Source organism: Lissotriton vulgaris, chromosome 11 (assembly GCF_964263255.1).
Source record: "Lissotriton vulgaris chromosome 11, aLisVul1.2, whole genome shotgun sequence".
In the NCBI taxonomy this organism is placed as follows: Eukaryota; Metazoa; Chordata; class Amphibia; order Caudata; family Salamandridae; genus Lissotriton; species Lissotriton vulgaris.
Window position 1 is genome coordinate 738,135,237 of NC_141699.1, and position 24,317 is coordinate 738,159,553.

Consider the following 24,317-nt stretch of genomic DNA (forward strand, 5'->3'; position numbering starts at 1 on the left):
ATTCAGGTTCTGTTAATAGACTAACAGTGGACTTTTCCATTTGCAGAATATATTGAATGACCAGCAGAGGCAGTGTTGCAGAAGATGATTTCTCTGAGTTGCTGAACCCAAAACAAAACAAAAAAAAGTTCAGCAGCTTTCGGCTCAATTTACCTGTTTACATGGTGAGTCAAACTCTCAATTTACCATTTTGCTTGTCCTTAAAAGAAGTTCAATGCATCTGATGGCTCTCAGCTCCTTTTAGTGGGGTATTACGCAAGAATATTATTTGTCAAGACTGAAGAGATATGGATTGCACCATGGTCATCAGGATAGCTTTTCAAAGATGTTGATTGTCTACAAGGCTGACAATCCTACTTTAAATACTTGTTCTAACAATATGTCAACAGAGAAAATTAGTGTCTTTGAGGTTGAAATGAGGTGTCTTATATTGGAGCAATTGACTTACTCTCACATGGAGGGAAGCTAATTTAACCTTCCTACCTTCACACTGCATGTGTGACTCTTATACTCAAGAAGGATTTCTCTTTAGGAGACTCTGTGTTCTTGTACCTCCAGACCCCTTTCAAAACAGGAGCCCAATGCTTTCAATATTGCAGAGTCCTTTCCCATTACACCTCCCACTTGGCTTGCAGTCATAATTACAGATCGTTACCTAGTGCGGAATTCCTAATGCCTCATTGTTCTGTGTAATTGTCACCCATGGCAATTGGTCAAATGGTGCCCTGACATCATAATGCTACTGCAGGATGTCATCTGACATGAGGGCAAGCAATAGAATACATTTATCATGGTATTGAAATGGGTAGTAGGAAAGACAGGACTCCAGGCTGAAGGCAAAGATTGTGAGATTAAATAAACAAGGAAATTACATGAGATTTATTCATTAGTTTTATGGTGTCGGTGATCATAATATTCTCAGGTTCTCTATAGGTGAACTGATAGGGATTTGCAAGAATGAAGATGTCAGAATATGTTGTTTATAGCTTTTCTCATTCCCACTAACTGTAGCATAAACCTTCCTCCGTAAACTTATCAGATCACTTAATGGTCATTGGTGTACCATAACCTAAACGAATTGCTGTGAGCAAGGTACACTGTCACTTGGATAGCAATGAGATCTTTTTATCTACATTCTAATATAGGTGCTAGGGTTGTGTAGAGAGTGGTAGGAAAGGAGGATTGAGATTGACAGGTATGCTAGGTTGAAAATATTAATGAGATTTGAATTCTTTTTGAGCTGTGGATTTTCAAATATTATAGACGTCATAGTACTGATTAATAACCCTTTATCAAAATCTGTTTGTTGTTGTGTTGCATTAGTTTGGGAATATTCAGGTTCTGTTAATAGACTAACAGTGGACTTTTCCATTTGCAGAATATATTGAATGACCAGCAGAGGCAGTGTTGCAGAAGATGATTTCTCTGAGTTGCTGAACCCAAAACAAAACAAAAAAAAAAGGTTCAGCAGCTTTCGGCTCGATTTACCAGTTTACATGGTGAGTCAAACTCTCAATTAACCATTTTGCTTGTCCTTAAAAGAAGTTCAATGCATCTGATGGCTCTCAGCTCCTTTTAGTGGGGTATTACGCTAGAATATTATTTGTCAAGACTGCAGAGATATGGATGGCGCCATTGGAATCAGGATAGCTTTTCTAAAATGTTGATTGTCTACAAGGCTGACAATCCTACTTTAAATACTTGTTCTAACAATATGTCAACAGAGAAAATTAGTGTCTTTGAGGTTGAAATGAGGTGTCTTATAGTGGGGCAATCGACTTACTCTCGCATGGAGGGAAGCTAATTTAACCTTCCTACCTTCACACTGCATGTGTGACTCTTATACTCAAGAAGGAATTCTCTTTAGGAGACTCTGTGTTCTTGTACCTCCAGACCCCTTTCAAATCAGGAGCCCAATGCTTTCAATATTGCAGAGTCCTTTCCCATTACACCTCCCACTTGGCTTGCAGTCATAATTACAGATCGTTACCTAGTGCGGAATTCCTAATGCCTCATTGTTCTGTGTAATTGTCACCCATGGCAATTGGTCAAATGGTGCCCTGACATCATAATGCTACTGCAGGATGTCATCTGACATGAGGGCAAGCAATAGAATACATTTATCATGGTATTGAAATGGGTAGTAGGAAAGACAGGACTCCAGGCTGAAGGCAAAGATTGTGAGATTAAATAAACAAGGAAATTACATGAGATTTATTCATTAGTTTTATGGTGTCGGTGATCATAATATTCTCAGGTTCTCTATAGGTGAACTGATATGGATTTGCAAGAATGAAGATGTCAGAATATGTTGTTTATAGCTTTTCTCATTCCCACTAACTGTAGCAGAAACCTTCCTCCGTAAACTTATCAGATCACTTAATGGTCATTGGTGTACCATAACCTAAAAGAATTGCTGTGAGCAGGGTACGCTGTTGCTTTGGTAGCAATGAGATCTTTTTATCTACATTCTAATATAGGTGCTAGGGTTGTGTAGAGAGTGGTAGGAAAGGAGGATTAAGATTGACAGGTATGCTAGGTTGAAAATAATATTGAGATTTGAATTCTTTTTGAGCTGTGGATTTTCAAATATTATAGACGTCATAGTACTGATTAATAACCCTTAATCAAAATCTGTTTGTTTTTGTGTTGCATTAGTTTGGGAATATTCAGGTTCTGTTAATAGACTAACAGTGGACTTTTCCATTTGCAGAATATATTGAATGACCAGCAGAGGCAGTGTTGCAGAAGATGATTTCTCTGAGTTGCTGAACCCAAAACAAAACAAAAAAAAAAGTTCAGCAGCTTTTGGCTCGATTTACCAGTTTACATGGTGAGTCAAACTCTCAATTAACCATTTTGCTTGTCCTTAAAAGAAGTTCAATGCATCTGATGGCTCTCAGCTCCTTTTAGTGGGGTATTACGCTAGAATATTATTTGTCAAGACTGCAGAGATATGGATGGCGCCATTGGAATCAGGATAGCTTTTCTAAAATGTTGATTGTCTACAAGGCTGACAATCCTACTTTAAATACTTGTTCTAACAATATGTCAACAGAGAAAATTAGTGTCTTTGAGGTTGAAATGAGGTGTCTTATAGTGGGGCAATTGACTTACTCTCGCATGGAGGGAAGCTAATTTAACCTTCCTACCTTCACACTGCATGTGTGACTCTTATACTCAAGAAGGATTTCTCTTTAGGAGACTCTGTGTTCTTGTACCTCCAGACCCCTTTCAAAACAGGAGCCCAATGCTTTCAATATTGCAGAGTCCTTTCCCATTACACCTCCCACTTGGCTTGCAGTCATAATTACAGATCGTTACCTAGTGCGGAATTCCTAATGCCTCATTGTTCTGTGTAATTGTCACCCATGGCAATTGGTCAAATGGTGCCCTGACATCATAATGCTACTGCAGGATGTCATCTGACATGATGGCAAGCAATAGAATACATTTATCATGGTATTGAAATGGGTAGTAGGAAAGACAGGACTCCAGGCTGAAGGCAAAGATTGTGAGATTAAATAAACAAGGACATTACATCCGATTTATTCATTAGTTTTATGGTGTCGGTGATCATAATATTCTCAGGTTCTCTATAGGTGAACTGATAGGGATTTGCAAGAATGAAGATGTCAGAATATGTTGTTTATAGCTTTTCTCATTCCCACTAACTGTAGCATAAACCTTCCTCCGTAAACTTATCGGATCACTTAATGGTCATTGGTGTACCATAACCTAAAAGAATTGCTGTGAGCAGGGTACGCTGTTGCTTTGGTAGCAATGAGATCTTTTTATCTACATTCTAATATAGGTGCTAGGGTTGTGTAGAGAGTGGTAGGAAAGGAGGATTGAGATTAACAGGTATGCTAGGTTGAAAATAATAATGGGATTTGAATTCTTTTTGAGCTGTGGATTTTCAAATATTACAGACGTCATAGTACTGATTAATAACCCTTTATCAAAATCTGTTTGTTGTTGTGTTGCATTAGTTTGGGAATATTCAGGTTCTGTTAATAGACTAACAGTGGACTTTTCCATTTGCAGAATATATTGAATGACCAGCAGAGGCAGTGTTGCAGAAGATGATTTCTCTGAGTTGCTGAACCCAAAACAAAACAAAAAAAAAGTTCAGCAGCTTTCGGCTCGATTTACCAGTTTACATGGTGAGTCAAACTCTCAATTAACCATTTTGCTTGTCCTTAAAAGAAGTTCAATGCATCTGATGGCTCTCAGCTCCTTTTAGTGGGGTATTACGCTAGAATATTATTTGTCAAGACTGCAGAGATATGGATGGCACCATTGGAATCAGGATAGCTTTTCTAAAATGTTGATTGTCTACAAGGCTGACAATCCTACTTTAAATACTTGTTCTAACAATATGTCAACAGAGACAATTAGTGTCTTTGAGGTTGAAATGAGGTGTCTTATAGTGGGGCAATTGACTTACTCTCGCATGGAGGGAAGCTAATTTAACCTTCCTACCTTCACACTGCATGTGTGACTCTTATACTCAAGAAGGATTTCTCTTTAGGAGACTCTGTGTTCTTGTACCTCCAGACCCCTTTCAAAACAGGAGCCCAATGCTTTCAATATTGCAGAGTCCTTTCCCATTACACCTCCCACTTGGCTTGCAGTCATAATTACAGATTGTTACCTAGTGCGGAATTCCTAATGCCTCATTGTTCTGTGTAATTGTCACCCATGGCAATTGGTCAAATGGTGCCCTGACATCATAATGCTACTGCAGGATGTCATCTGACATGATGGCAAGCAATAGAATACATTTATCATGGTATTGAAATGGGTAGTAAAAAAGACAGGACTCCAGGCTGAAGGCAAAGATTGTGAGATTAAATAAACAAGGAAATTACATGAGATTTATTCATTAGTTTTATGGTGTCGGTGATCATAATATTCTCAGGTTCTCTATAGGTGAACTGATAGGGATTTGCAAGAATGAAGATGTCAGAATATGTTGTTTATAGCTTTTCTCATTCCCACTAACTGTAGCATAAACCTTCCTCCGTAAACTTATCAGATCACTTAATGGTCATTGGTGTACCATAACCTAAACGAATTGCTGTGAGCAAGGTACACTGTCACTTGGATAGCAATGAGATCTTTTTATCTACATTCTAATATAGGTGCTAGGGTTGTGTAGAGAGTGGTAGGAAAGGAGGATTGAGATTGACAGGTATGCTAGGTTGAAAATAATATTGAGATTTGAATTCTTTTTGAGCTGTGGATTTTCAAATATTATAGACGTCATAGTACTGATTAATAACCCTTTATCAAAATCTGTTTGTTGTTGTGTTGCATTAGTTTGGGAATATTCAGGTTCTGTTAATAGACTAACGGTGGACTTTTCCATTTGCAGAATATATTGAATGACCAGCAGAGGCAGTGTTGCAGAAGATGATTTCTCTGAGTTGCTGAACCCAAAACAAAACAAAAAAAAAAGTTCAGCAGCTTTCGGCTCGATTTACCAGTTTACATGGTGAGTCAAACTCTCAATTTACCATATTGCTTGTCCTTAAAAGAAGTTCAAGGCATCTGATGGCTCTCAGCTCCTTTTAGTGGGGTATTACGCAAGAATATTATTTGTCAAGACTGAAGCGATATGGATGGCGCCATGGTCATCAGGATAGCTTTTCAAAGATGTTGATTGTCTACAAGGCTGACAATCCTACTTTAAAAACTTGTTCTAACAATATGTCAACAGAGAAAATTAGTGTCTTTGAGGTTGAAATGAGGTGTCTTATATTGGAGCAATTGACTTACTCTCGCATGGTGGGAAGCTAATTTAACCTTCCTACCTTCACACTGCATGTGTGACTCTTATACTCAAGAAGGATTTCTCTTTAGGAGACTCTGTGTTCTTGTACCCCCAGACCCCTTTCAAAACAGGAGCCCAATGCTTTCAATATTGCAGAGTCCTTTCTCATTACACCTCCCACTTGGCTTGCAGTCATAATTACAGATCGTTACCTAGTGCGGAATTCCTAATGCCTCATTGTTCTGTGTAATTGTCACCCATGGCAATTGGTCAAATGGTGCCCTGACATCATAATGCTACTGCAGGATGTCATCTGACATGAGGGCAAGCAATAGAATACATTTATCATGGTATTGAAATGGGTAGTAGGAAAGACAGGACTCCAGGCTGAAGGCAAAGATTGTGAGATGAAATAAACAAGGAAATTACATGAGATTTATTCATTAGTTTTATGGTGTCGGTGATCATAATATTCTCAGGTTCTCTATAGGTGAACTGATAGGGATTTGCAAGAATGAAGATGTCAGAATATGTTGTTTATAGCTTTTCTCATTCCCACTAACTGTAGCAAAAACCTTCCTCCGTAAACTTATCGGATCACTTAATGGTCATTGGTGTACCATAACCTAAAAGAATTGCTGTGAGCAGGGTACGCTGTTGCTTTGGTAGCAATGAGATCTTTTTATCTACATTCTAATATAGGTGCTAGGGTTGTGTAGAGAGTGGTAGGAAAGGAGGATTGAGATTGACAGGTATGCTAGGTTGAAAATAATAATGAGATTTGAATTCTTTTTGAGCTGTGGATTTTCAAATATTATAGACGTCATAGTACTGATTAATAACCCTTTATCAAAATCTGTTTGTTGTTGTGTTGCATTAGTTTGGGAATATTCAGGTTCTGTTAATAGACTAACAGTGGACTTTTCCATTTGCAGAATATATTGAATGACCAGCAGAGGCAGTGTTGCAGAAGATGATTTCTCTGAGTTGCTGAACCCAAAACAAAACAAAAAAAAAGTTCAGCAGCTTTCGGCTCGATTTACCAGTTTACATGGTGAGTCAAACTCTCAATTAACCATTTTACTTGTCCTTAAAAGAAGTTCAATGCATCTGATGGCTCTCAGCTCCTTTTAGTGGGGTATTACGCTAGAATATTATTTGTCAAGACTGCAGAGATATGGATGGCACCATTGGAATCAGGATAGCTTTTCTAAAATGTTGATTGTCTACAAGGCTGACAATCCTACTTTAAATACTTGTTCTAACAATATGTCAACAGAGACAATTAGTGTCTTTGAGGTTGAAATGAGGTGTCTTATAGTGGGGCAATTGACTTACTCTCGCATGGAGGGAAGCTAATTTAACCTTCCTACCTTCACACTGCATGTGTGACTCTTATACTCAAGAAGGATTTCTCTTTAGGAGACTCTGTGTTCTTGTACCTCCAGACCCCTTTCAAAACAGGAGCCCAATGCTTTCAATATTGCAGAGTCCTTTCCCATTACACCTCCCACTTGGCTTGCAGTCATAATTACAGATTGTTACCTAGTGCGGAATTCCTAATGCCTCATTGTTCTGTGTAATTGTCACCCATGGCAATTGGTCAAATGGTGCCCTGACATCATAATGCTACTGCAGGATGTCATCTGACATGATGGCAAGCAATAGAATACATTTATCATGGTATTGAAATGGGTAGTAAAAAAGACAGGACTCCAGGCTGAAGGCAAAGATTGTGAGATTAAATAAACAAGGAAATTACATGAGATTTATTCATTAGTTTTATGGTGTCGGTGATCATAATATTCTCAGGTTCTCTATAGGTGAACTGATAGGGATTTGCAAGAATGAACATGTCAGAATATGTTGTTTATAGCTTTTCTCATTCCCACTAACTGTAGCATAAACCTTCCTCCGTAAACTTATCAGATCACTTAATGGTCATTGGTGTACCATAACCTAAACGAATTGCTGTGAGCAAGGTACGCTGTCACTTGGATAGCAATGAGATCTTTTTATCTACATTCTAATATAGGTGCTAGGGTTGTGTAGAGAGTGGTAGGAAAGGAGGATTGAGATTGACAGGTATGCTAGGTTGAAAATAATATTGAGATTTGTATTCTTTTTGAGCTGTGGATTTTCAAATATTATAGACGTCATATTACTGATTAATAACCCTTTATCAAAATCTGTTTGTTGTTGTGTTGCATTAGTTTGGGAATATTCAGGTTCTGTTAATAGACTAACAGTGGACTTTTCCATTTGCAGAAAATATTGAATGACCAGCAGAGGCAGTGTTGCAGAAGATGATTTCTCTGAGTTGCTGAACCCAAAACAAAACAAAAAAAAAAGTTCAGCAGCTTTCGGCTCGATTTACCAGTTTACATGGTGAGTCAAACTCTCAATTTACCATTTTGCTTGTCCTTAAAAGAAGTTCAAAGCATCTGATGGCTCTCAGCTCCTTTTAGTGGGGTATTACGCTAGAATATTATTTGTCAAGACTGCAGAGATATGGATAGCGCCATTGGAATCAGGATAGCTTTTCTAAAATGTTGATTGTCTACAAGGCTGACAATCCTACTTTAAATACTTGTTCTAACAATATGTCAACAGAGAAAATTAGTGTCTTTGAGGTTGAAATGAGGTGTCTTATAGTGGGGCAATTGACTTACTCTCGCATGGAGGGAAGCTAATTTAACCTTCCTACCTTCACACTGCATGTGTGACTCTTATACTCAAGAAGGATTTCTCTTTAGGAGACTCTGTGTTCTTGTACCCCCAGACCCCTTTCAAAACAGGAGCCCAATGCTTTCAATATTGCAGAGTCCTTTCTCATTACACCTCCCACTTGGCTTGCAGTCATAATTACAGATCGTTACCTAGTGCGGAATTCCTAATGCCTCATTGTTCTGTGTAATTGTCACCCATGGCAATTGGTCAAATGGTGCCCTGACATCATAATGCTACTGCAGGATGTCATCTGACATGAGGGCAAGCAATAGAATACATTTATCATGGTATTGAAATGGGTAGTAGGAAAGACAGGACTCCAGGCTGAAGGCAAAGATTGTGAGATGAAATAAACAAGGAAATTACATGAGATTTATTCATTAGTTTTATGGTGTCGGTGATCATAATATTCTCAGGTTCTCTATAGGTGAACTGATAGGGATTTGCAAGAATGAAGATGTCAGAATGTTGTTTATAGCTTTTCTCATTCCCACTAACTGTAGCAAAAACCTTCCTCCGTAAACTTATCGGATCACTTAATGGTCATTGGTGTACCATAACCTAAAAGAATTGCTGTGAGCAGGGTACGCTGTTGCTTTGGTAGCAATGAGATCTTTTTATCTACATTCTAATATAGGTGCTAGGGTTGTGTAGAGAGTGGTAGGAAAGGAGGATTAAGATTGACAGGTATGCTAGGTTGAAAATAATATTGAAATTTGAATTATTTTTGAGCTGTGGATTTTTAAATATTATAGACGTCATAGTACTGATTAATAACCCTTTATCAAAATCTGTTTGTTGTTGTGTTGCATTAGTTTGGGAATATTCAGGTTCTGTTAATAGACTAACAGTGGACTTTTCCATTTGCAGAATATATTGAATGACCAGCAGAGGCAGTGTTGCAGAAGATGATTTCTCTGAGTTGCTGAACCCAAAACAAAACAAAAAAAAAGTTCAGCAGCTTTCGGCTCGATTTACCAGTTTACATGGTGAGTCAAACTCTCAATTAACCATTTTGCTTGTCCTTAAAAGAAGTTCAATGCATCTGATGGCTCTCAGCTCCTTTTAGTGGGGTATTACGCTAGAATATTATTTGTCAAGACTGCAGAGATATGGATGGCACCATTGGAATCAGGATAGCTTTTCTAAAATGTTGATTGTCTACAAGGCTGACAATCCTACTTTAAATACTTGTTCTAACAATATGTCAACAGAGACAATTAGTGTCTTTGAGGTTGAAATGAGGTGTCTTATAGTGGGGCAATTGACTTACTCTCGCATGGAGGGAAGCTAATTTAACCTTCCTACCTTCACACTGCATGTGTGACTCTTATACTCAAGAAGGATTTCTCTTTAGGAGACTCTGTGTTCTTGTACCTCCAGACCCCTTTCAAAACAGGAGCCCAATGCTTTCAATATTGCAGAGTCCTTTCCCATTACACCTCCCACTTGGCTTGCAGTCATAATTACAGATCGTTACCTAGTGCGGAATTCCTAATGCCACATTGTTCTGTGTAATTGTCACCCATGGCAATTGGTCAAATGGTGCCCTGACATCATAATGCTACTGCAGGATGTCATCTGACATGATGGCAAGCAATAGAATACATTTATCATGGTATTGAAATGGGTAGTAGGAAAGACAGGACTCCAGGCTGAAGGCAAAGATTGTGAGATTAAATAAACAAGGAAATTACATGAGATTTATTCATTAGTTTTATGGTGTCGGTGATCATAATATTCTCAGGTTCTCTATAGGTGAACTGATATGGATTTGCAAGAATGAAGATGTCAGAATATGTTGTTTATAGCTTTTCTCATTCCCACTAACTGTAGCAGAAACCTTCCTCCGTAAACTTATCAGATCACTTAATGGTCATTGGTGTACCATAACCTAAAAGAATTGCTGTGAGCAGGGTACGCTGTTGCTTTGGTAGCAATGAGATCTTTTTATCTACATTCTAATATAGGTGCTAGGGTTGTGTAGAGAGTGGTAGGAAAGGAGGATTAAGATTGACAGGTATGCTAGGTTGAAAATAATATTGAGATTTGAATGCTTTTTGAGCTGTGGATTTTCAAATATTATAGACGTCATAGTACTGATTAATAACCCTTAATCAAAATCTGTTTGTTTTTGTGTTGCATTAGTTTGGGAATATTCAGGTTCTGTTAATAGACTAACAGTGGACTTTTCCATTTGCAGAATATATTGAATGACCAGCAGAGGCAGTGTTGCAGAAGATGATTTCTCTGAGTTGCTGAACCCAAAACAAAAAAAAAAAAAAGTTCAGCAGCTTTTGGCTCGATTTACCAGTTTACATGGTGAGTCAAACTCTCAATTAACCATTTTGCTTGTCCTTAAAAGAAGCTCAATGCATCTGATGGCTCTCAGCTCCTTTTAGTGGGGTATTACGCTAGAATATTATTTGTCAAGACTGCAGAGATATGGATGGCGCCATTGGAATCAGGATAGCTTTTCTAAAATGTTGATTGTCTACAAGGCTGACAATCCTACTTTAAATACTTGTTCTAACAATATGTCAACAGAGAAAATTAGTGTCTTTGAGGTTGAAATGAGGTGTCTTATAGTGGGGCAATTGACTTACTCTCGCATGGAGGGAAGCTAATTTAACCTTCCTACCTTCACACTGCATGTGTGACTCTTATACTCAAGAAGGATTTCTCTTTAGGAGACTCTGTGTTCTTGTACCTCCAGACCCCTTTCAAAACAGGAGCCCAATGCTTTCAATATTGCAGAGTCCTTTCCCATTACACCTCCCACTTGGCTTGCAGTCATAATTACAGATCGTTACCTAGTGCGGAATTCCTAATGCCTCATTGTTCTGTGTAATTGTCACCCATGGCAATTGGTCAAATGGTGCCCTGACATCATAATGCTACTGCAGGATGTCATCTGACATGATGGCAAGCAATAGAATACATTTATCATGGTATTGAAATGGGTAGAAGGAAAGACAGGACTCCAGGCTGAAGGCAAAGATTGTGAGATTAAATAAACAAGGAAATTACATCAGATTTATTCATTAGTTTTATGGTGTCGGTGATCATAATATTCTCAGGTTCTCTATAGGTGAACTGATAGGGATTTGCAAGAATGAAGATGTCAGAATATGTTGTTTATAGCTTTTCTCATTCCCACTAACTGTAGCATAAACCTTCCTCCGTAAACTTATCAGATCACTTAATGGTCATTGGTGTACCATAACCTAAAAGAATTGCTGTGAGCAGGGTACGCTGTTGCTTTGGTAGCAATGAGATCTTTTTATCTACATTCTAATATAGGTGCTAGGGTTGTGTAGAGAGTGGTATGAAAGGAGGATTGCGATTGACAGGTATGCTAGGTTGAAAATAATATTGAGATTTGAATTCTTTTTGAGCTGTGGATTTTCAAATATTATAGACGTCATAGTACTGATTAATAACCCTTAATCAAAATCTGTTTGTTTTTGTGTTGCATTAGTTTGGGAATATTCAGGTTCTGTTAATAGACTAACAGTGGACTTTTCCATTTGCAGAATATATTGAATGACCAGCAGAGGCAGTGTTGCAGAAGATGATTTCTCTGAGTTGCTGAACCCAAAACAAAACAAAAAAAAAAGTTCAGCAGCTTTTGGCTCGATTTACCAGTTTACATGGTGAGTCAAACTCTCAATTAACCATTTTGCTTGTCCTTAAAAGAAGTTCAATGCATCTGATGGCTCTCAGCTCCTTTTAGTGGGGTATTACGCTAGAATATTATTTGTCAAGACTGCAGAGATATGGATGGCGCCATTGGAATCAGGATAGCTTTTCTAAAATGTTGATTGTCTACAAGGCTGACAATCCTACTTTAAATACTTGTTCTAACAATATGTCAACAGAGAAAATTAGTGTCTTTGAGGTTGAAATGAGGTGTCTTATAGTGGGGCAATTGACTTACTCTCGCATGGAGGGAAGCTAATTTAACCTTCCTACCTTCACACTGCATGTGTGACTCTTATACTCAAGAAGGATTTCTCTTTAGGAGACTCTGTGTTCTTGTACCTCCAGACCCCTTTCAAAACAGGAGCCCAATGCTTTCAATATTGCAGAGTCCTTTCCCATTACACCTCCCACTTGGCTTGCAGTCATAATTACAGATCGTTACCTAGTGCGGAATTCCTAATGCCTCATTGTTCTGTGTAATTGTCACCCATGGCAATTGGGCAAATGGTGCCCTGACATCATAATGCTACTGCAGGATGTCATCTGACATGATGGCAAGCAATAGAATACATTTATCATGGTATTGAAATGGGTAGTAGGAAAGACAGGACTCCAGGCTGAAGGCAAAGATTGTGAGATTAAATAAACAAGGACATTACATCCGATTTATTCATTAGTTTTATGGTGTCGGTGATCATAATATTCTCAGGTTCTCTATAGGTGAACTGATAGGGATTTGCAAGAATGAAGATGTCAGAATATGTTGTTTATAGCTTTTCTCATTCCCACTAACTGTAGCATAAACCTTCCTCCGTAAACTTATCGGATCACTTAATGGTCATTGGTGTACCATAACCTAAAAGAATTGCTGTGAGCAGGGTACGCTGTTGCTTTGGTAGCAATGAGATCTTTTTATCTACATTCTAATATAGGTGCTAGGGTTGTGTAGAGAGTGGTAGGAAAGGAGGATTGAGATTAACAGGTATGCTAGGTTGAAAATAATAATGGGATTTGAATTCTTTTTGAGCTGTGGATTTTCAAATATTACAGACGTCATAGTACTGATTAATAACCCTTTATCAAAATCTGTTTGTTGTTGTGTTGCATTAGTTTGGGAATATTCAGGTTCTGTTAATAGACTAACAGTGGACTTTTCCATTTGCAGAATATATTGAATGACCAGCAGAGGCAGTGTTGCAGAAGATGATTTCTCTGAGTTGCTGAACCCAAAACAAAACAAAAAAAAAGTTCAGCAGCTTTCGGCTCGATTTACCAGTTTACATGGTGAGTCAAACTCTCAATTAACCATTTTGCTTGTCCTTAAAAGAAGTTCAATGCATCTGATGGCTCTCAGCTCCTTTTAGTGGGGTATTACGCTAGAATATTATTTGTCAAGACTGCAGAGATATGGATGGCACCATTGGAATCAGGATAGCTTTTCTAAAATGTTGATTGTCTACAAGGCTGACAATCCTACTTTAAATACTTGTTCTAACAATATGTCAACAGAGACAATTAGTGTCTTTGAGGTTGAAATGAGGTGTCTTATAGTGGGGCAATTGACTTACTCTCGCATGGAGGGAAGCTAATTTAACCTTCCTACCTTCACACTGCATGTGTGACTCTTATACTCAAGAAGGATTTCTCTTTAGGAGACTCTGTGTTCTTGTACCTCCAGACCCCTTTCAAAACAGGAGCCCAATGCTTTCAATATTGCAGAGTCCTTTCCCATTACACCTCCCACTTGGCTTGCAGTCATAATTACAGATTGTTACCTAGTGCGGAATTCCTAATGCCTCATTGTTCTGTGTAATTGTCACCCATGGCAATTGGTCAAATGGTGCCCTGACATCATAATGCTACTGCAGGATGTCATCTGACATGATGGCAAGCAATAGAATACATTTATCATGGTATTGAAATGGGTAGTAAAAAAGACAGGACTCCAGGCTGAAGGCAAAGATTGTGAGATTAAATAAACAAGGAAATTACATGAGATTTATTCATTAGTTTTATGGTGTCGGTGATCATAATATTCTCAGGTTCTCTATAGGTGAACTGATAGGGATTTGCAAGAATGAAGATGTCAGAATATGTTGTTTATAGCTTTTCTCATTCCCACTAACTGTAGCATAAACCTTCCTCCGTAAACTTATCAGATCACTTAATGGTCATTGGTGTACCATAACCTAAACGAATTGCTGTGAGCAAGGTACACTGTCACTTGGATAGCAATGAGATCTTTTTATCTACATTCTAATATAGGTGCTAGGGTTGTGTAGAGAGTGGTAGGAAAGGAGGATTGAGATTGACAGGTATGCTAGGTTGAAAATAATATTGAGATTTGAATTCTTTTTGAGCTGTGGATTTTCAAATATTATAGACGTCATAGTACTGATTAATAACCCTTTATCAAAATCTGTTTGTTGTTGTGTTGCATTAGTTTGGGAATATTCAGGTTCTGTTAATAGACTAACGGTGGACTTTTCCATTTGCAGAATATATTGAATGACCAGCAGAGGCAGTGTTGCAGAAGATGATTTCTCTGAGTTGCTGAACCCAAAACAAAACAAAAAAAAAAGTTCAGCAGCTTTCGGCTCGATTTACCAGTTTACATGGTGAGTCAAACTCTCAATTTACCATATTGCTTGTCCTTAAAAGAAGTTCAAGGCATCTGATGGCTCTCAGCTCCTTTTAGTGGGGTATTACGCAAGAATATTATTTGTCAAGACTGAAGCGATATGGATGGCGCCATGGTCATCAGGATAGCTTTTCAAAGATGTTGATTGTCTACAAGGCTGACAATCCTACTTTAAAAACTTGTTCTAACAATATGTCAACAGAGAAAATTAGTGTCTTTGAGGTTGAAATGAGGTGTCTTATATTGGAGCAATTGACTTACTCTCGCATGGTGGGAAGCTAATTTAACCTTCCTACCTTCACACTGCATGTGTGACTCTTATACTCAAGAAGGATTTCTCTTTAGGAGACTCTGTGTTCTTGTACCCCCAGACCCCTTTCAAAACAGGAGCCCAATGCTTTCAATATTGCAGAGTCCTTTCTCATTACACCTCCCACTTGGCTTGCAGTCATAATTACAGATCGTTACCTAGTGCGGAATTCCTAATGCCTCATTGTTCTGTGTAATTGTCACCCATGGCAATTGGTCAAATGGTGCCCTGACATCATAATGCTACTGCAGGATGTCATCTGACATGAGGGCAAGCAATAGAATACATTTATCATGGTATTGAAATGGGTAGTAGGAAAGACAGGACTCCAGGCTGAAGGCAAAGATTGTGAGATGAAATAAACAAGGAAATTACATGAGATTTATTCATTAGTTTTATGGTGTCGGTGATCATAATATTCTCAGGTTCTCTATAGGTGAACTGATAGGGATTTGCAAGAATGAAGATGTCAGAATATGTTGTTTATAGCTTTTCTCATTCCCACTAACTGTAGCAAAAACCTTCCTCCGTAAACTTATCGGATCACTTAATGGTCATTGGTGTACCATAACCTAAAAGAATTGCTGTGAGCAGGGTACGCTGTTGCTTTGGTAGCAATGAGATCTTTTTATCTACATTCTAATATAGGTGCTAGGGTTGTGTAGAGAGTGGTAGGAAAGGAGGATTGAGATTGACAGGTATGCTAGGTTGAAAATAATAATGAGATTTGAATTCTTTTTGAGCTGTGGATTTTCAAATATTATAGACGTCATAGTACTGATTAATAACCCTTTATCAAAATCTGTTTGTTGTTGTGTTGCATTAGTTTGGGAATATTCAGGTTCTGTTAATAAACTAACAGTGGACTTTTCCATTTGCAGAATATATTGAATGACCAGCAGAGGCAGTGTTGCAGAAGATGATTTCTCTGAGTTGCTGAACCCAAAACAAAACAAAAAAAAAGTTCAGCAGCTTTCGGCTCGATTTACCAGTTTACATGGTGAGTCAAACTCTCAATTAACCATTTTACTTGTCCTTAAAAGAAGTTCAATGCATCTGATGGCTCTCAGCTCCTTTTAGTGGGGTATTACGCTAGAATATTATTTGTCAAGACTGCAGAGATATGGATGGCACCATTGGAATCAGGATAGCTTTTCTAAAATGTTGATTGTCTACAAGGCTGACAATCCTACTTTAAATACTTGTTCTAACAATATGTCAACAGAGACAATTAGTGTCTTTGAGGTTGAAATGAGGTGTCTTATAGTGGGGCAATTGACTTACTCTCGCATGGAGGGAAGCTAATTTAACCTTCCTACCTTCACACTGCATGTGTGACTCTTATACTCAAGAAGGATTTCTCTTTAGGAGACTCTGTGTTCTTGTACCTCCAGACCCCTTTCAAAACAGGAGCCCAATGCTTTCAATATTGCAGAGTCCTTTCCCATTACACCTCCCACTTGGCTTGCAGTCATAATTACAGATTGTTACCTAGTGCGGAATTCCTAATGCCTCATTGTTCTGTGTAATTGTCACCCATGGCAATTGGTCAAATGGTGCCCTGACATCATAATGCTACTGCAGGATGTCATCTGACATGATGGCAAGCAATAGAATACATTTATCATGGTATTGAAATGGGTAGTAAAAAAGACAGGACTCCAGGCTGAAGGCAAAGATTGTGAGATTAAATAAACAAGGAAATTACATGAGATTTATTCATTAGTTTTATGGTGTCGGTGATCATAATATTCTCAGGTTCTCTATAGGTGAACTGATAGGGATTTGCAAGAATGAACATGTCAGAATATGTTGTTTATAGCTTTTCTCATTCCCACTAACTGTAGCATAAACCTTCCTCCGTAAACTTATCAGATCACTTAATGGTCATTGGTGTACCATAACCTAAACGAATTGCTGTGAGCAAGGTACGCTGTCACTTGGATAGCAATGAGATCTTTTTATCTACATTCTAATATAGGTGCTAGGGTTGTGTAGAGAGTGGTAGGAAAGGAGGATTGAGATTGACAGGTATGCTAGGTTGAAAATAATATTGAGATTTGTATTCTTTTTGAGCTGTGGATTTTCAAATATTATAGACGTCATATTACTGATTAATAACCCTTTATCAAAATCTGTTTGTTGTTGTGTTGCATTAGTTTGGGAATATTCAGGTTCTGTTAATAGACTAACAGTGGACTTTTCCATTTGCAGAAAATATTGAATGACCAGCAGAGGCAGTGTTGCAGAAGATGATTTCTCTGAGTTGCTGAACCCAAAACAAAACAAAAAAAAAAGTTCAGCAGCTTTCGGCTCGATTTACCAGTTTACATGGTGAGTCAAACTCTCAATTTACCATTTTGCTTGTCCTTAAAAGAAGTTCAAAGCATCTGATGGCTCTCAGCTCCTTTTAGTGGGGTATTACGCTAGAATATTATTTGTCAAGACTGCAGAGATATGGATAGCGCCATTGGAATCAGGATAGCTTTTCTAAAATGTTGATTGTCTACAAGGCTGACAATCCTACTTTAAATACTTGTTCTAACAATATGTCAACAGAGAAAATTAGTGTCTTTGAGGTTGAAATGAGGTGTCTTATAGTGGGGCAATTGACTTACTCTCGCATGGAGGGAAGCTAATTTAACCTTCCTACCTTCACACTGCATGTGTGACTCTTATACTCAAGAAGGATTTCTCTTTAGGAGACTCTGTGTTCTTGTACCCCCAGACCCCTTTCAAAACAGGAGCCCAATGCTTTCAATATTGCAGAGTCCTTTCTCATTACACCTCCCACTTGGCTTGCAGTCATAATTACAGATCGTTACCTAGTGCGGAATTCCTAATGCCTCATTGTTCTGTGTAATTGTCACCCATGGCAATTGGTCAAATGGTGCCCTGACATCATAATGCTACTGCAGGATGTCATCTGACATGAGGGCAAGCAATAGAATACATTTATCATGGTATTGAAATGGGTAGTAGGAAAGACAGGACTCCAGGCTGAAGGCAAAGATTGTGAGATGAAATAAACAAGGAAATTACATGAGATTTATTCATTAGTTTTATGGTGTCGGTGATCATAATATTCTCAGGTTCTCTATAGGTGAACTGATAGGGATTTGCAAGAATGAAGATGTCAGAATGTTGTTTATAGCTTTTCTCATTCCCACTAACTGTAGCAAAAACCTTCCTCCGTAAACTTATCGGATCACTTAATGGTCATTGGTGTACCATAACCTAAAAGAATTGCTGTGAGCAGGGTACGCTGTTGCTTTGGTAGCAATGAGATCTTTTTATCTACATTCTAATATAGGTGCTAGGGTTGTGTAGAGAGTGGTAGGAAAGGAGGATTAAGATTGACAGGTATGCTAGGTTGAAAATAATATTGAAATTTGAATTATTTTTGAGCTGTGGATTTTTAAATATTATAGACGTCATAGTACTGATTAATAACCCTTTATCAAAATCTGTTTGTTGTTGTGTTGCATTAGTTTGGGAATATTCAGGTTCTGTTAATAGACTAACAGTGGACTTTTCCATTTGCAGAATATATTGAATGACCAGCAGAGGCAGTGTTGCAGAAGATGATTTCTCTGAGTTGCTGAACCCAAAACAAAACAAAAAAAAAGTTCAGCAGCTTTCGGCTCGATTTACCAGTTTACATGGTGAGTCAAACTCTCAATTAACCATTTTGCTTGTCCTTAAAAGAAGTTCAATGCATCTGATGGCTCTCAGCTCCTTTTAGTGGGGTATTACGCTAGAATATTATTTGTCAAGACTGCAGAGATATGGATGGCACCATTGGAATCAGGATAGCTTTTCTAAAATGTTGATTGTCTACAAGGCTGACAATCCTACTTTAAATACTTGTTCTAACAATATGTCAACAGAGACAATTAGTGTCTTTGAGGTTGAAATGAGGTGTCTTATAGTGGGGCAATTGACTTACTCTCGCATGGAGGGAAGCTAATTTAACCTTCCTACCTTCACACTGCATGTGTGACTCTTATACTCAAGAAGGATTTCTCTTTAGGAGACTCTGTGTTCTTGTACCTCCAGACCCCTTTCAAAACAGGAGCCCAATGCTTTCAATATTGCAGAGTCCTTTCCCATTACACCTCCCACTTGGCTTGCAGTCATAATTACAGATCGTTACCTAGTGCGGAATTCCTAATGCCACATTGTTCTGTGTAATTGTCACCCATGGCAATTGGTCAAATGGTGCCCTGACATCATAATGCTACTGCAGGATGTCATCTGACATGATGGCAAGCAATAGAATACATTTATCATGGTATTGAAATGGGTAGTAGGAAAGACAGGACTCCAGGCTGAAGGCAAAGATTGTGAGATTAAATAAACAAGGAAATTACATGAGATTTATTCATTAGTTTTATGGTGTCGGTGATCATAATATTCTCAGGTTCTCTATAGGTGAACTGATATGGATTTGCAAGAATGAAGATGTCAGAATATGTTGTTTATAGCTTTTCTCATTCCCACTAACTGTAGCAGAAACCTTCCTCCGTAAACTTATCAGATCACTTAATGGTCATTGGTGTACCATAACCTAAAAGAATTGCTGTGAGCAGGGTACGCTGTTGCTTTGGTAGCAATGAGATCTTTTTATCTACATTCTAATATAGGTGCTAGGGTTGTGTAGAGAGTGGTAGGAAAGGAGGATTAAGATTGACAGGTATGCTAGGTTGAAAATAATATTGAGATTTGAATGCTTTTTGAGCTGTGGATTTTCAAATATTATAGACGTCATAGTACTGATTAATAACCCTTAATCAAAATCTGTTTGTTTTTGTGTTGCATTAGTTTGGGAATATTCAGGTTCTGTTAATAGACTAACAGTGGACTTTTCCATTTGCAGAATATATTGAATGACCAGCAGAGGCAGTGTTGCAGAAGATGATTTCTCTGAGTTGCTGAACCCAAAACAAAAAAAAAAAAAAGTTCAGCAGCTTTTGGCTCGATTTACCAGTTTACATGGTGAGTCAAACTCTCAATTAACCATTTTGCTTGTCCTTAAAAGAAGCTCAATGCATCTGATGGCTCTCAGCTCCTTTTAGTGGGGTATTACGCTAGAATATTATTTGTCAAGACTGCAGAGATATGGATGGCGCCATTGGAATCAGGATAGCTTTTCTAAAATGTTGATTGTCTACAAGGCTGACAATCCTACTTTAAATACTTGTTCTAACAATATGTCAACAGAGAAAATTAGTGTCTTTGAGGTTGAAATGAGGTGTCTTATAGTGGGGCAATTGACTTACTCTCGCATGGAGGGAAGCTAATTTAACCTTCCTACCTTCACACTGCATGTGTGACTCTTATACTCAAGAAGGATTTCTCTTTAGGAGACTCTGTGTTCTTGTACCTCCAGACCCCTTTCAAAACAGGAGCCCAATGCTTTCAATATTGCAGAGTCCTTTCCCATTACACCTCCCACTTGGCTTGCAGTCATAATTACAGATCGTTACCTAGTGCGGAATTCCTAATGCCTCATTGTTCTGTGTAATTGTCACCCATGGCAATTGGTCAAATGGTGCCCTGACATCATAATGCTACTGCAGGATGTCATCTGACATGATGGCAAGCAATAGAATACATTTATCATGGTATTGAAATGGGTAGAAGGAAAGACAGGACTCCAGGCTGAAGGCAAAGATTGTGAGATTAAATAAACAAGGAAATTACATCAGATTTATTCATTAGTTTTATGGTGTCGGTGATCATAATATTCTCAGGTTCTCTATAGGTGAACTGATAGGGATTTGCAAGAATGAAGATGTCAGAATATGTTGTTTATAGCTTTTCTCATTCCCACTAACTGTAGCATAAACCTTCCTCCGTAAACTTATCAGATCACTTAATGGTCATTGGTGTACCATAACCTAAAAGAATTGCTGTGAGCAGGGTACGCTGTTGCTTTGGTAGCAATGAGATCTTTTTATCTACATTCTAATATAGGTGCTAGGGTTGTGTAGAGAGTGGTATGAAAGGAGGATTGCGATTGACAGGTATGCTAGGTTGAAAATAATATTGAGATTTGAATTCTTTTTGAGCTGTGGATTTTCAAATATTATAGACGTCATAGTACTGATTAATAACCCTTTATCAAAATCTGTTTGTTGTTGTGTTGCATTAGTTTGGGAATATTCAGGTTCTGTTAATAGACTAACAGTGGACTTTTCCATTTGCAGAATATATTGAATGACCAGCAGAGGCAGTGTTGCAGAAGATGATTTCTCTGAGTTGCTGAACCCAAAACAAAACAATAAAAAAAGTTCAGCAGCTTTCGGCTCGATTTACCAGTTTACATGGTGAGTCAAACTCTCAATTTACCATTTTGCTTGTCCTTAAAAGAAGTTCAATGCATCTGATGGCTCTCAGCTCCTTTTAGTGGGGTATTACGCAAGAATATTATTTGTCAAGACTGAAGCGATATGGATGGCGCCATGGTCATCAGGATAGCTTTTCAAAGATGTTGATTGTCTACAAGGCTGACAATCCTACTTTAAATAATTGTTCTAACAATATGTCAACAGAGAAAATTAGTGTCTTTGAGGTTGAAATGAGGTGTCTTATATTGGAGCAATTGACTTACTCTCGCATGGAGGGAAGCTAATTTAACCTTCCTACCTTCACACTGCATGTGTGACTCTTATACTCAAGAAGGATTTCTCTTTAGGAGACTCTGTGTTCTTGTACCTCCAGACCCCTTTCAAAACAGGAGCCCAATGCTTTCAATATTGCAGAGTCCTTTCCCATTACACCTCCCACTTGGCTTGCAGTCATAATTACAGATCGTTACCTAGTGCGGAATTCCTAATGCCTCATTGTTCTGTGTAATTGTCACCCATGGCAATTGGTCAAATGGTGCCCTGACATCATAATGCTTCTGCAGGATGTCATCTGACATGAGGGCAAGCAATAGAATACATTTATCATGGTATTGAAATGGGTAGTAGGAAAGACAGGACTCCAGGCTGAAGGCAAAGATTGTGAGATTAAATAAACAAGGAAATTACATGAGATTTATTCATTAGTTTTATGGTGTCGGTGATCATAATATTCTCAGGTTCTCTATAGGTGAACTGATATGGATTTGCAAGAATGAAGATGTCAGAATATGTTGTTTATAGCTTTTCTCATTCCCACTAACTGTAGCAAAAACCTTCCTCCGTAAACTTATCGGATCACTTAATGGTCATTGGTGTACCATAACCTAAAAGAATTGCTGTGAGCAGGGTACGCTGTTGCTTTGGTAGCAATGAGATCTTTTTATCTACATTCTAATATAGGTGCTAGGGTTGTGTAGAGAGTGGTAGGAAAGGAGGATTAAGATTGACAGGTATGCTAGGTTGAAAATAATATTGAGATTTGAATTCTTTTTGAGCTGTGGATTTTCAAATATTATAGACGTCATAGTACTGATTAATAACCCTTAATCAAAATCTGTTTGTTTTTGTGTTGCATTAGTTTGGGAATATTCAGGTTCTGTTAATAGACTAACAGTGGACTTTTCCATTTGCAGAATATATTGAATGACCAGCAGAGGCAGTGTTGCAGAAGATGATTTCTCTGAGTTGCTGAACCCAAAACAAAACAAAAAAAAGTTCAGCAGCTTTCGGCTCAATTTACCTGTTTACATGGTGAGTCAAACTCTCAATTTACCATTTTGCTTGTCCTTAAAAGAAGTTCAATGCATCTGATGGCTCTCAGCTCCTTTTAGTGGGGTATTACGCAAGAATATTATTTGTCAAGACTGAAGAGATATGGATTGCACCATGGTCATCAGGATAGCTTTTCAAAGATGTTGATTGTCTACAAGGCTGACAATCCTACTTTAAATACTTGTTCTAACAATATGTCAACAGAGAAAATTAGTGTCTTTGAGGTTGAAATGAGGTGTCTTATATTGGAGCAATTGACTTACTCTCACATGGAGGGAAGCTAATTTAACCTTCCTACCTTCACACTGCATGTGTGACTCTTATACTCAAGAAGGATTTCTCTTTAGGAGACTCTGTGTTCTTGTACCTCCAGACCCCTTTCAAAACAGGAGCCCAATGCTTTGAATATTGCAGAGTCCTTTCCCATTACACCTCCCACTTGGCTTGCAGTCATAATTACAGATCGTTACCTAGTGCGGAATTCCTAATGCCTCATTGTTCTGTGTAATTGTCACCCATGGCAATTGGTCAAATGGTGCCCTGACATCATAATGCTACTGCAGGATGTCATCTGACATGAGGGCAAGCAATAGAATACATTTATCATGGTATTGAAATGGGTAGTAGGAAAGACAGGACTCCAGGCTGAAGGCAAAGATTGTGAGATTAAATAAACAAGGAAATTACATGAGATTTATTCATTAGTTTTATGGTGTCGGTGATCATAATATTCTCAGGTTCTCTATAGGTGAACTGATATGGATTTGCAAGAATGAAGATGTCAGAATATGTTGTTTATAGCTTTTCTCATTCCCACTAACTGTAGCAGAAACCTTCCTCCGTAAACTTATCAGATCACTTAATGGTCATTGGTGTACCATAACCTAAAAGAATTGCTGTGAGCAGGGTACGCTGTTGCTTTGGTAGCAATGAGATCTTTTTATCTACATTCTAATATAGGTGCTAGGGTTGTGTAGAGAGTGGTAGGAAAGGAGGATTAAGATTGACAGGTATGCTAGGTTGAAAATAATATTGAGATTTGAATTCTTTTTGAGCTGTGGATTTTCAAATATTATAGACGTCATAGTACTGATTAATAACCCTTAATCAAAATCTGTTTGTTTTTGTGTTGCATTAGTTTGGGAATATTCAGGTTCTGTTAATAGACTAACAGTGGACTTTTCCATTTGCAGAATATATTGAATGACCAGCAGAGGCAGTGTTGCAGAAGATGATTTCTCTGAGTTGCTGAACCCAAAACAAAACAAAAAAAAGTTCAGCAGCTTTCGGCTCAATTTACCTGTTTACATGGTGAGTCAAACTCTCAATTTACCATTTTGCTTGTCCTTAAAAGAAGTTCAATGCATCTGATGGCTCTCAGCTCCTTTTAGTGGGGTATTACGCAAGAATATTATTTGTCAAGACTGAAGAGATATGGATTGCACCATGGTCATCAGGATAGCTTTT